The sequence below is a fragment of the Capsicum annuum genome, unplaced genomic scaffold, assembly GCF_002878395.1.
Source record: "Capsicum annuum cultivar UCD-10X-F1 unplaced genomic scaffold, UCD10Xv1.1 ctg4291, whole genome shotgun sequence".
Taxonomy (NCBI): Eukaryota; Viridiplantae; Streptophyta; class Magnoliopsida; order Solanales; family Solanaceae; genus Capsicum; species Capsicum annuum.
In genome coordinates, this window is record NW_025850342.1 from 121,640 (window position 1) to 135,991 (window position 14,352).

Below are 14,352 nucleotides of genomic sequence, written 5' to 3' on the forward strand. Positions count from 1 at the left end.
TACATGAACTGAGCTGATCTTGCATCTATTTGATTGGTTCTTCTTAGAATAGTTTTATTTGTTAGATTTTGGCTAGAGAGATTATATAGAAAGATAGGAAAACAAACTGTATGAACTTGTCTGTCTAGACTAACACATGCTGAAAACCTATAGTCGACTGAAGCGTTTCCTTAACAGTCTTTCTATAGAGCTCTAATGGCTTTAGGGGACAAGAAAACCTTGGCGTGGTCTGAACAAGACAGTTAAATAAGAAAAATCATTGCCTTGCTAAAATTCGGTAAGATAGGTTAAGACCTACGAACACCATTTAAGATAAAATGACAAAGATTCTTGCACTGCAACTAAGTCTACTCAAAAGATTCACGTGGGCATTGAACATGAATGCACAAATATACTAACTCATCTGATTAACTAAATAACTAATAGCTGAATACTGGGCATGTAAGATTGGTCTGTACTTAGTCCAAATAATTGTACTGAGGCTATAGAATATTATGCATAGGAGGTAATAATTAACTAGATAACATGAGGTAATTGAGCATGAATGAGCAAAACTGTATCACCTTAAGAATGCAAGGCTAGGTGTCTAGCATGGTTTGGATATATTCTATATACTGATATACTAAATACTACTAACTGAGTAAGTGATAGTTGTAGCGTTGTTTAACAAGTCTGGAACTAAATTAAGTTTCTGATCTGATTACTGAACTGAAGCTGGAATTATAACGAAGACTGTAGCGAAGACTGTAACTAAGTATGTAATTTAGACTCATACAGGTACTGAATGCTAGTAACTGAGGCTGATACTAATTCTAAATCACTGAATCCTAATGGCTAAGTAAATAATAATGGATAGCCATGGTCCCATAAGAATATCTGAGTTCTTTATATTATATCAATTGCTAAACTGATGTTGTAATCGAGGACAGAGGGACAGAATATCCACATCACAAATTTATTGAGGAATCTAAACTGAGCGTATACATGGCATAAACTGAGTTTGGCAAATCACTAAGAGAGGAGCATGAGTCATATGGCCTGGACATACTGTAAAACATGACATAAGTACATAAGTTATGAGCTGCATGACCTGAGTTTTGAATTTCAGTGTCCATGGGACATAATTCATAACACTGAGTGAACTTGAATTCCTCATACTAGGAACTTGAAATACCCACTATTCTAGGGGAAGTGTGCGGAGACAACTTGTATTCGTGGAACTGAAATGGGTAGCATGAATAAATATCGTGATGACTAAAGTACAAAACTTTGCACTAAGACAGGAATGGGTCAGAAATCGTCTTTCCTTACTGATTATCTACACACACTGGAACTATAACTAGAATCAGAAGGCTTGACTTTCTATCCCCAAAGTTTAACTGCTATGAAAGGTTTCAAAAGAAAAGAAACTCATGAATCTGAAGAAGCGTGAACATATAAATGAGATATCTGTAATATACCCGTAACTAAATTAGGAGGAATTTCCTTATTCTTCTTGGACCGAAGTGCATAGAGTGTATTTGGGTGATGCCCACTGATAGCACTAGAATTGGCACCCTGCCTTTTCGGGCGATCGGATAGAGCTGAAGAATGACTATGCTGACTTTGATTTCTGGGTTTAGGACAATCTTGAACTTTATGACCTACTTTACCACATCTAAAACATACATTACTACCGGTTCTACGCACCCCTTTATGATACTTACCATACTCTTTTCAAAATAGATGAGTAAGAATCCTGCTCTTACTACCCTAGGGCTTGGAGCTCGGTGTACTAGCTGAAAGGGGAAACTGGGACTGAAACATTCTAACTATGCTGAGAAGGGTTTCCACCATGCAACCCTGACTGAGAAAAATTATAACTGCCAGTTCTGGCTCTCTTATTTTCACTCTCCTTCTTCTTAAGCTTCTGTTCCTCTATCTGTTGGGTATAGACCATAAGCCTAGATATGTACATATCCTTCACCAAAATCGCAGTCTTGCTCTCCTTAACTACTCTACCTGACACCCTTGATACAAACTCTTTCATTCAAGATCTAATATCTGCTACTACTTAGGCAGCATACCTGACTAACTAAGTGAAGAAAATGGAGTATTCTTTCATACTCATAGTGCCTCGTCTGAGATTTATGAACTCTAAAACTTTGGCTTCTCTCTACTCTAGGGGAAATAATCTATCTAAGAAAGCTGTAGTAAACAATTCCCACTCTATGGGGTCTGTTTCTGTACCCCTGTCTACCTTTCACTGCTTATATCATGTATGGTCTATGTCTTGTAGCTGATAGGTGGCTAACTATATGCTCTCACTAGAAGACACTCCTATGATATTTGTGACTTTCTAAACCTGATCAAGGCACTCTTATGGATCATTTCCTACCTTAGAACCGGTGAACAGGGAAGGATTCATTCGGGTAAAGTAATGAATCTTGGCTTCAGTAGCGTTGGCCACTGGGTTGGCCGGAATTGTGGCTGGATGTTCATTCTAAGTTGTGACTGAATGAGCTAGAGTAGTGAATCCAGTCCTGCATTCGGCATGAGAGACGTGCTCATCCAGAGGACCTGGCTGGACGGGCTTACTAATTTCCATTTCTCCCTTCGCTAGACCTTTTGGAAGGCATGATCTGTAAACAAAGGGAAGAAGTAGATTAGACTGACAGTTTAACTAGAGCTTATGCTCACTAGCACGACATGAATACTAAAAGACGGGAAACTATTCCTAAAACATCTCATAGCCTCCTGCACAAAAGTGTGGTGCACAACACACACATGCATAAAACTCTACTAGATGTGGTTTTCATACTTCGTAGGACACTATTGAATGTTAGGCTCTGATTCCAAGTTTGTAACGCCCCAAATCTGATACACGAAATGCTACACAGTGCTCATGACCTCGAAGGACCACAAGCTAACCTATGACTGATATCTATACCTGAACACTGCATAATATACTTTATAAAGGCAGTAAGGCCTTAAGGTTCAAAACTAATAAAATAATCTCAGAATGATATGGTATCACAATACCAAAATAAAACCTGAAATAAACTTTCTAAACATGATAGTCTGAAAAGCCACTAACTATCTGAACTATCTGAATAAGGAGTTGATGGGACATGTCCCCAACAAACTCAAACTATTGAAATAGATTAATTAATGAGATAATAAAGTAATGGTCATATCCTCAAAGGATGAGGACTTACGGATAACTCAGACTACTGAGACTAGAATGCTACTGATGCTGTAGAGCTCGTGCTTCTGAACCTATGGTATAAAACACCATAGCACAAATGTGTCAGTACTTTGAATGTACTGTTATGCATACAAGAAAGGCTGAATTCAAAGGGTTCACATGCATGAACTATAATAAATGACTGGATAACATGAATGTGAGAATACATGTATGAATACATAATAACTGTAACTGAGTACGTGATAACATGATTACTAAATCTGAGTACTGATAATGTACGATACTGCTAACTGTATAACTAAAATAACTGATACCAAACGACTGTACCTGACAGTCTAGTTTCTGATGGAACTAGCTGAGTTCTGTATTATACTTAGTTAACTGTATCTGACAGTCCTAAATATGAAGAACTATCTAAGTTCTTTTACTGAGACTAAGACTGAAACTAAAACTGTAACGGTGAAAGGTAATCATCAAACCGATATGCCCCAAAACTGAACTGGTGAGGTCTAACCTGTAACCCAAGATAGAAAGGTGTCAATACCGTGCTACGGGTAAAGACTAGCTATGAGTATACCCTCTCTAACAAGGATCTCTTCCGTCATCCCCTCCTGGTAGGTAGCCCAAGTAAGATGTATAAGTCCCTAACTGCGTAGGGTGCATTGCGAACTACGCTAGCTACATAGTTCTAGAACACAAGGATTACTTCTAAGGGTCATACCTTCCACTAAATAATAGGTGAGTCCCCATCCCTGGGTTCATTCGGTGCTGAACCCTACTACCAACTAAATAGACACAGAACTGATTAACCAAACTGAACTGATACTAGTGGTATTGTTTAGCAAAGCTAAACTGAGTTCACTAAGTTTCGTTGATAGAGGGAATACTATTGAGATCTGAGTACTAACTGAGAGTACTAAACTTACTGAGATATACTAGGAATACTGAGGTTAGCAAGATTACTGAGTACTGAGATCATTGAGATTACAGAACTACTATGATTACTGAGATTTCTGGTTTTCCTGAGTCACATTACTAACTGGGTTCTATAGATCATGGATTGACTGAGATTATCATGAAAACATGAAACTGGCTATAGGCACACAGCTAAATTGTTGGGTACAAGTACCCCAAGACTCAAAGGAAAGAAACGGACAAAGCATAACTTTCTTTAATACATGACTAACATGAAAAATCCATAGTCCATTAATTAAGACATTTCATCAAATACTTGACATGTATTAAGTTGTACATGAATAGGGATTACATATTAGTATACTAGTATGACACTTTCCTTTCGTAAAGGCATTTAATCAAACACATAGGTAGCATGCTATGGTTATACAATCCTCAACACATCTAATAATCATGGATACATTAATCACCATTTAAATTGAAGGGGTTTTATCATGGTTATTATTAAAATCATCACATACTAGGGTCAATCATTGGAATATGTAATTTAAAACATGAATCAAAACCACACAGCATCATGAACATGAATTTCAATTCAATTTAAATCATGAACATTCACAAATACCCATATCTTGGATTTTAAAAGAGATTCTTGAGCTTCGTGGGTGAAAGGGACCCATGAATGAACACATGACATACCTGGGTTGTGTTTTCTTGAAGATTAATTGAGGAAAACTTGAATTCTTGAGTTGGAATTAAACACCTAGGGTTTTCTTGTTCTTAAGGATAGATCTTTGAGGGAAAAACCTAATTTGATATTGTGAATGAATAATGAACTTGTGAGCCTTGATCTGATATAATTAGGGGTTAAAACGGGTTGAAAAAGACCCAAATACCCTTTAAAAATAACTTAATATAACTAAATGTGATCTACAATAGCTTGTGCCAAGGTCCATCATTTCAACCGTCGTACGTAGACAAAGAAAATGAATCACTGGCTAAGTAGGACGGCTTGGGAGACAGAGGAAAAAGACCCAAATACCCTTTAAAAATGACTTAAAATAACTAAATATGATTTGTGATGGATTGTACGATGGCCCATCGCTGGCTTAACAGTTCGTCGTTTTGACCATCGTAAGTGGACCAAGAAAAGGACTTACTGCCTAAGTAGCGACGACTTGGGCGACGGTCTGTTGGAAATTCTATGGTACGTTAACCTATTTGTCGCACCTTATTCAAAAGTTTCACTCACTGCCTTGGCCGCAAAGGTCCCTCGCTAGATCGACGGTCCGTCAATCTGGCCGTCGCACTTGGGAGATTCTGATAACTCTGAGTAAAACATCCATAACTTTTTACTCCAATATCAGATTTGGAAGAAATTGGTATCGTTTGAAAGCTAATTCAATTTCTCACATGATAAAAAGTGAAAATATTAAAAATTCCACGTATACAAAAGTGGGTTTATCTTTCAAAGAAAATTTCTAACATTCTTGGGATTATTTCAAGATAGGTACAAGTACGGGTTATTATAAGAATCATCCACTATAGTTGGAGCATAGGTCACCTACTAAGTAAAATTTACTGAATATTCCTTAACACTCATATTGTGATGATTAATGTTGATGAACTCCTTTACTTTGGCTTCCCTCAACTCTAGCAAAAAAAACCTATCCAGTAATACAATAGCAAACTCATCCCACTCTACTGGCCCATCATCTATACCTCTATTTTCCTTTCATTGCCTAACCCACGTATGAGCCACTCCTTGAGGATGGTAAGAAGGAAAATCAACATATTCACTCAAAGTGACACCCATAATATTATTCAAATTCTAAACACTGTCTAAGAACTCCTATAAATCCTCCTTAAATTTAGATCTAAAAAATATTGGTAGTTTTATTCGAGTGAAATCTCAAATTCTGGTTGTCGATGTACTCACTATTGGGTTAGATTGGGCCATAAACTACTAGTTATTCCTAGCATTCATAGATTAGGCTAGCATTATAAAAGTAACCCTAAACTGAACATGAGAGACCTACGCATTCAGAGGGTGTTAGAGAAGTTGCAGTGGTGCTTTTTATTTAATGTTTTTTCTTTCATTAGTTTTCTTAGGAGGCATTTTTCTATAAACAGATAGAGTACAACTTAGAAGAAGAATCTTAATATATTTCAAACTCAATTGCACAACGTTAATCATAAAGGAAGTGAGAGTTCTTTAAAATATTTCATTTCCTTTGTTCTATAAGTATGGCGCGCTTCTCACCCATGAACAATACTCTACTTAATGCAACTTTTGTACACCCTAGGACACTTTAAACCTGTGGCTCTGATATTACATTTATCATGAACTTAGTCTACCCCTAGTGGTAACATGGTGCCAAAGGTCACAAGTCGGCCTAAGCTAACCAATGTTCTAGCATGCGTTTAAATACTAAAGTAATTATAAAAGTAATTGTTGGAAGCTAATTGATAATAATATAAAATTGAATATCAATTTAAATTGGAAATAGAAATGACTGACAAGTCAATAAGCTGACAAGTTAAACATTTGTCTGAAAGTCTTTCAACATAATGAAATAATGGGATAATCCCCCAACTAACGACAACTAAAATAATTGACAAGAAAATAAAATTGATATCTAGTCCTCAGATAAGTATGACTCACCAAAAGATATTACTGAATGTGGCACGGGAACATGCTAAGTGCGGTTTGGGTATTGAGCATCCAAAACCATATTATGAGACAATATAGCACAAAAAGTATACCATTAGTACTTTGAATATACTGAGTATATGAGATTGGACACTAAGTAACATGACTGCACATGAATGAATGAACATGCAAACAAAATGCAAAACCAAGTATAATATGTGTGCTGGATAATACTTAATACTGGATAATTGAATATCTGAATAATTGGTTAATAAAAACTAAATTGAACATAAACTAAAAATAAAATGAGGAATATGGGAGCTAACAATAACCGACATACACCAATTTGAGCAAAACCATGGTCTAACCTATAACCTAGTAGGAAGGGGTCTAGTACCTTGCTAAGGGTATCAACACTAGCTATCGTGGATCTAATAAGCTAATTTCCCAAAGGAATTTATGTCAGTCCTTTACTGGCGGGTGACCCTCATACCCTATGGTGGCGTCGTAGTTCTTGAACTTAAGGACTTCTACTAAAGCTCTCAGTCCTCAAATGGTGGGTGAGCCTTCATCCCTGTGTTCACTCGGTGCTAAGTACTACTCCCAACTAAATGACACTGGAATTGATATATATGTATATTCTCAATATGGTAAAATCTATAAAATATCAACTTAAGCGTAGTCTGAAGTGCTCAAAACATATGAATTGTTTTATGTGTGAAGTCGTAAGTATTGGGTGTTCATAACCCACCAACTTTGTCTAATGCAATTGATCATGATAACGACTTAATTCTGATCATGGTAAAGAATTTACAAAACACATTCCAAACTCCATAATTTATAAATAATAAAGAAATTTATCTTTGAGCAAGGAAAATGTCACCCTTGTTTAAAGACATGTGTTTATGGTATGATTTCAAAGAAAATAGAGTACATTAAAGAAAACATAATATTTGATCTAGAACCTAAGTATAGGATAAAGTAAAGTTAAGTGTTAGAATCTTTTTGGGACTCAATGGGTGGAAGGGACCTATTGATGAAACCCAATATACCTGAAATGGAAGCCTTAAAGAAAATCCTTGGAATTGAGTTTGAGATGGACAAACCCTAGCTTTCTTTAGAGAAGAAATCACTTTTATTTCCTACTATGGATTGAATTTATAATTAAATAGTGAATTTAGGTAAATTTAAGATCTTATACCACTCTTGAGAAAGCCAAAATTACGTGGGTTAGGAGTTAATAGAATGGGAATTGATGAAAAGTCCCTTTCTAAATTATGCAGGAAATTATTGATACCTGTCATAATGACTCAAGCTATGAATCATTGTGAATGGTCACGAGTCGTGATCTAATGTTATAAAGTTCTAAGTCTATTTTTTATGACAATGACTCCACTTAAAATGAATCATTAGCTCTGATCACGGGTTATTAGGAGAAGTCATGGTTGGAGACTCAATTTCTAGATTTCTTTCTCTTGTGATGGTGGGTTCACCTAATGACTTATTAGGACTTATAGCAATACGTTGGCTAGACTAATAACCTTACGGATGCATTTTTGGAAGACCTCATTATCGTGGGAAGGACTACACCCAATGACTCAATATGACTAGCCACAAGTCATGGACTGAGTTATTGCCGCTGGCAGTTTACAGACCCTTAGGAAATTTTCCACAACTTTTCACCTTGATATCAAATTTATGTGTGAATTGTGGAATTGGAAAGATAATTTAATGGCCTATATTTTAATAGGTGTAGAGAGCTTGAAATTTTGGTTATTACACAAATTGAACATAAATTGGGTACCAAATCCACCCTTACAGTTAAGGATTTCAAGACCTAGATTCTAAGAATTTTTACATGAATTAGGATTAAAACTAATGGGAAATTACCAATAAGAGAAAGGATAGCTTGCCTTAGCTTCTACAATGATTTAATACTTTTTCCTGTATTTGAACTTTCTATTTGGTCTGAAAATTATGGAAAAAATGATAGAAAATTGGGTGGGATAAAGAGGATAAATTGTATACAGGTGTCGCCAAAACGGACACCTGGACGCAAAAGCACCTACAGATAAAGCAGCATCTTGACCGGTAAAGAGATCCAGCAGCATATTCAGGTGACAATTTTGTGCTAAAATGGTGCGAGCTTTAGCATCCATTGACCGCTAAATTGGACTCCCATTGTTCTAGGGTCAATAAAGTGCTAGCGCTGATGTTTTCCAAAAGGATCTTAAGTGGTCATGTCGGTGCCATGCCCTAGATTTTGACCAAGTCCCTAACAGACTTCAACTAGGTGCTCCGAATTCATTTAGAATCTTGTGTGTGCAAATAAATTATTCTATCATACAAAATTCGATGTTCTAAACTTAATGGAACCATCTAAACTTTCATCAAGATCATTTAAACTAAATATAGGGAATACACATATAGTTATATTTTTTCACATAATTGCCCAATTGCCTAAAATGATCTTAAAAGCCTCAGGAACTGACCCAATGTCCCCCTAGTCTAAAATAAATATTATAGGCAGCACTATCGAAAATCTCATATGAGCTCATCTACTAGGAGTTTTTGTCCAAAGCCAAATCCTAAATAGAGAAATCTCCAAAATAGGAAAAAGAGCCTAAAATCTAAATAAATTGTCCATAACCAAACGGACAGTTCCGTCAAGTCATAAATGACTTGTAGCCGCTATGGGATGGCTTAAAATGTTTGAAATGCATGTAAACTAAGGAAATGACAAAAAGGATCATTAAAATATCCACTACTAAAAAGAATTTTGTTCGTAAAAGTCAAATGGATAGAAGAAGCACAAAAACTGAAAGGGACGAGATTCTAGGCATGCATGCTCTGAGCAAGACTTTCCAGATAACTTCCAAGAAGAGACGACACTTCTTAGCAATTTTTTCCATAGGTATTCAGTTTTACACAACTTCTTAACTTATCAAATGACTAAAAGTCAACCTTAACAACCAACTGACCTCCAATTAATTTAAAGAAGAATAATGAATGCAAATCAAAACCATGACACACTGATTCGACAATGATAATAGCACCATCAAATAAAAACTCATCCAAGCCAAAGGAAATCCAAGGCTTGGCACATGAAACCAACTCCAATATCCAAATATATCCTTATGTACCTAGTATCCATTAACAAAGAAAATAGTCTCTCATGTCCTTTCCATGTAATTCCACCATACTAACCTTGAAGAACTAAAGATGATTCACAAAGAATCCAAACTAGAAAGCGTTAGAATAAGCTAGTAAGGCTAGGTAAGAAAATGTAAATAACCAAGGCATATAATTTATGCCAATTCTACAACTGGTTTGAATAACCCTCAAAGTTGATACCTAGAAGATCTAAGCACACATACTTACCATGAAATGATCCGCTCTATGATTTCCCATCAATTGAGGATGAAGTCATGTTTAATTTCACTTAGTATACTACATCTACAGAGTTGATCATCCAAAAATTTTTACAAACACTGAAACCCAAGATTAAACCTGATACAACCAATACTTTACACATCAGACTACTATGTAAACACCAATAAATCACATTACATATGAACTAAATAAGACCAAACAGGCATTCGAAGAATAGTCTTAGAAAAATTATAGATGAAATCCCAACCGAGAGAAATCTAGAAATAAAGGTTTCACCCAATCTCTACAACTTACCATTGAATCCTAACACCAAGGATGAAATGCACTATCTTAACTATCGAAACCAATCTCGTATATGGGTAAACATCCATACTTTAAACCTATCATAAACTGTAAATTTCTATTCAAAGATATCAAATAATAAATTGAGAAAATGAGTTTGATCTAAATATAAATAACTAGTCTACCTTAGCATTCAAATGAGATATCCCGACTGGATTATCCAGAAGCCATAACCAACAAACAGGTGAAGAAAAAAATCACAATAGAGGAAAAATTACTGGTTGAAAGCACAAATACCAACTACATATTTGCTTGAGGGCATGAACCATCAAAACATTCTCATGAACTCACTAAGACTATGTAACGCCCCATGTCTCTACCCCAGATGCTACATGGTGCTCATAATCTGAAAGGACCAGAAGCTTACCCATGACTGGTACCTACTTTAATATCTGAGTAATAAATACTATAATTGTATAGAAATAGGTGGAAATCTATTCCTTAAGGTTAAAATTTGTAAATAAATCTAAATGTGGTATAAAAATACCAAAACTGAATATGAGTATTGAAAAATTAAACAACTATCTAAAAATAATCTAGTTTGAAGATGCCTCTAATTGTCTGAACTATGGACTTGATGGGAAAAGCCCCCAACTAAATCCATCTACTAAAATAAAACTGAAGTACTTTAAATAATAAGCATGTCCTCAAATTATAAAGACTCACCACTAATTTGAAAGCTGAGAATCTGAACAGCTAAGCGTTCTCTGAAGCCCGTGCATCTAAACTTACGATACAAGACATCATAGCATAAAGAAAAGCATGCGTCAGTACTTTGAATATACTGGTATTCTCAGTATGGTAGGTTGATAGGAATGGGTTCATATGCATGCACAATAATAATGAAATAACATGAATATAATTGAGTAAGAGTACATGCATGAATACATAGGTCGTAACTGAGATCATCCTAATACTGAGTACTGAATTGGAATTTTGATATCCAATATCTGAGTTTATGAATACTGTATTACTAATTATCTGAATGAATATATCTAACAGTTCTAATTATTGTGGAACCCTTATGAGTTCCATACAAAGCTGAGTGACTACATCTGATAATCCTTGATCTGTAGAACTGAACTGAGTTCTATTTTGAGATGGATACTGGAACTGAGACTGTGGGAGGTAATTATTTAACTGAAATGCCCCTTCTCTAACTAATTTAGGGTCAAAACTATAACCCCAATTAGAAGGATGCCAATACCGTACCACGGGTAAGGACAAGCTATGAGTTAACCCTCTATGACAGAAAGCTCTTTTGTCAACCCTCGCTGGCAGGATAACTCGGATGAGAAATATCAACCTTTATGATGTCTACCAGGAAGATACCTCAACCTATGCTGGCTACGTAGTTCTATAATGCAAGCATTATTTCTAAGGGTCAAACCCTCTGCTGATAGGAATGCCTCCATCCCCGGGTTAACTCGGTGTTGAATCCTACTCCTAACTAAATAGAAACTGAACTAATTTCTGGCCTATACTAGGTTGGACTGAACGGTTACAGAGATTACTGTTTAGCTGAACTGAACTGAGTTTACTAAGTTCTATTAACTGATGGAATACTACTAAATTTTGTTAGCTAACTGAGTTTATTAATGTCTGAACTAGACATTGAATTAGACAGGAATAATATGGATTCTAGTGAGTTTTCTTGATTTGTATAGTTGAATGAGAGTACTACTGATCGTGTCGTGACTGATCCTATTCTATGACTGACCATGGATCTAGGGAATCAGCTAAATTCGCATGTATAAGTACCCCTAGGACTCGATAGCATAAATTAAGAGATATGAAATAACATGAAACATGTAAACTATGAACTTGATCATTATTCATTCATTGGGGCATTTTCACAAACACTTCCATGATATAACTTGCACATAAGCCAACCTGATATTATTTCATTCTCTTAATAGTTCACATGGATAATTTATCAAGAAATTAGTGAGCATAGCATATGTACATAGGGTTGAACAACAAGTGAGCATCATAATTTATCTCTAAGTTCAGAAGTCAAGGACTTATCATTGACTCACATCAATCTAAACATATAATGATCAATTTCACATGATATATATATATATAATCACGAATTAGGATTTTAATCCAAATATCATTTATGGATACACTTTAATTCAAACCATGGAAATCATAAAGTCAATTACTTGAGGTTCAAAAAATATTCTTGGACTCCAAGGGTGGAAGGAACCTTTGGATAAACACTTGACATACCTTTGTTGAAGAATTTCTGAGAGCTTATGGTTGAATCTTGACTACTTGATTTGAAATTGGATTTTCTAGGGTTTTATCGTTGATCGAATTTGAGAAAGAATGACTATATTTGCTTTATAGGGAGTTTAATTTTTTGTTTTAGGGGGCTGAGGATTAAGAGAAAAAGACCTAAATACCCCCAAGAACGTAATCTTTTAATGACTAAAAATTAGGTCACCAATGCGTAGGTCGACGCGATAGCCAATGCATCCCACCATATTTTCATCGATTCACTGGAATTGGATACTGGTAGCTGGGAAAAAATAGCAATTAGTGTGATAGTTAACGCGGTGCACCAAGATCGCGTTGATTCACTATTTTGGGATTGCAAAGAAGCTTCAAACAAAGTCTAAAAAATCCAAAACTTATCCAGAAATACCTACGGATATTCTTGATCATTAATCAACCTAAACATCAACATTTTATGGATGTAAATTTTGCAAAATAAGATTTCCAACCTTTTTAGGTTAAAATGATATTATGTCTGAGTACTTAGCTAAAATATTCTATGTCTGGGACCCCTTGACAAGCCTGAAGGACTGAATTAAGCTTAGGATTTTGTAGGGTCTTACATTATCTCCCCCTTGGGAACATTCATCCTCGAATGAGACTACTGAGACTGAGAATATTAAGAGACTGACTGACTTACTGGGCATGAACATCTAGAACATGACTATATGATAGATATTACTGGTATTCTGAATTATCATTCTGAAGATGTATACCTGATGCATGGATATAGCTGAAAATAATTCATGAATACATCACTGAGATTACTGATAAACTAAATTTATTTACTAAACATGCATATCTGATGTATGGATACATGACTGAACTAGCTCATGAATTTATAACTGAACATACAATGGTAACTGATACCATGTTTTAACTAAAATCTGAACATGAAACTGATTAAGCTGAAGAAAATTATTACCTTGAGCTTAGTCTAGATTAGCGGAGAATAGATAAGGATACTTGGTTTGCATGTTTGATTCTGCTTCCCAAGTAGATCCCTCACTAGACTGATTCTGCCAAAGAACTTTGACTAAAGATACTTCTTTGTTCCTTAATCTGTGAATGTGATAATCAAGGGTTTTGATTGGGATCTCTTCATATGAGAGGATGTTCTGAATATCTATGCTGCCCTCAATAGGTACTATGACTTCTGGGTCTCCTAATCATTTCTTTAGCAAGTAGACATGGAATACCATATGAACTGGAGATAAATCTTAAGTTAACTCAAGCTCATAAGCTACCTTTATAAAACGACTGAGGATTTATTAAGGATCAATATATCGGGGACTGAGTTTTCCCTTCATTCCAAAATGCTTCACTCCTTTCATAGGAGAGATCTTCAAGTACACAGTTACCAATATTGAACTCGATATCCTTTGTACGGACATCTGTACATGATTTCTGCCGGCTCTGAGCTGACTTAAGCCTTTCCCTGATAAATTAGACCTTCTCTAAGGTATCAAACACCAAGACAGGCCCTACCACTATGGCCTTACTCACTTTAAACCAACCAATGGGAGATCTATACCTTATCCTATAAAGCACGGTCCTTTCTTCTTGACCATCTGGCTGA

At 35.6% G+C, this 14,352-nt stretch overlaps 1 pseudogene; it reads right to left on the reverse strand.

The window, feature by feature from the left end:
• The window catches only part of LOC107841319, a 44,955-nt pseudogene extending 36,041 nt beyond the window's left edge, over positions 1 to 8,914 (reverse strand).
• Positions 8,915 to 14,352: the final 5,438 nt, after the last annotated feature.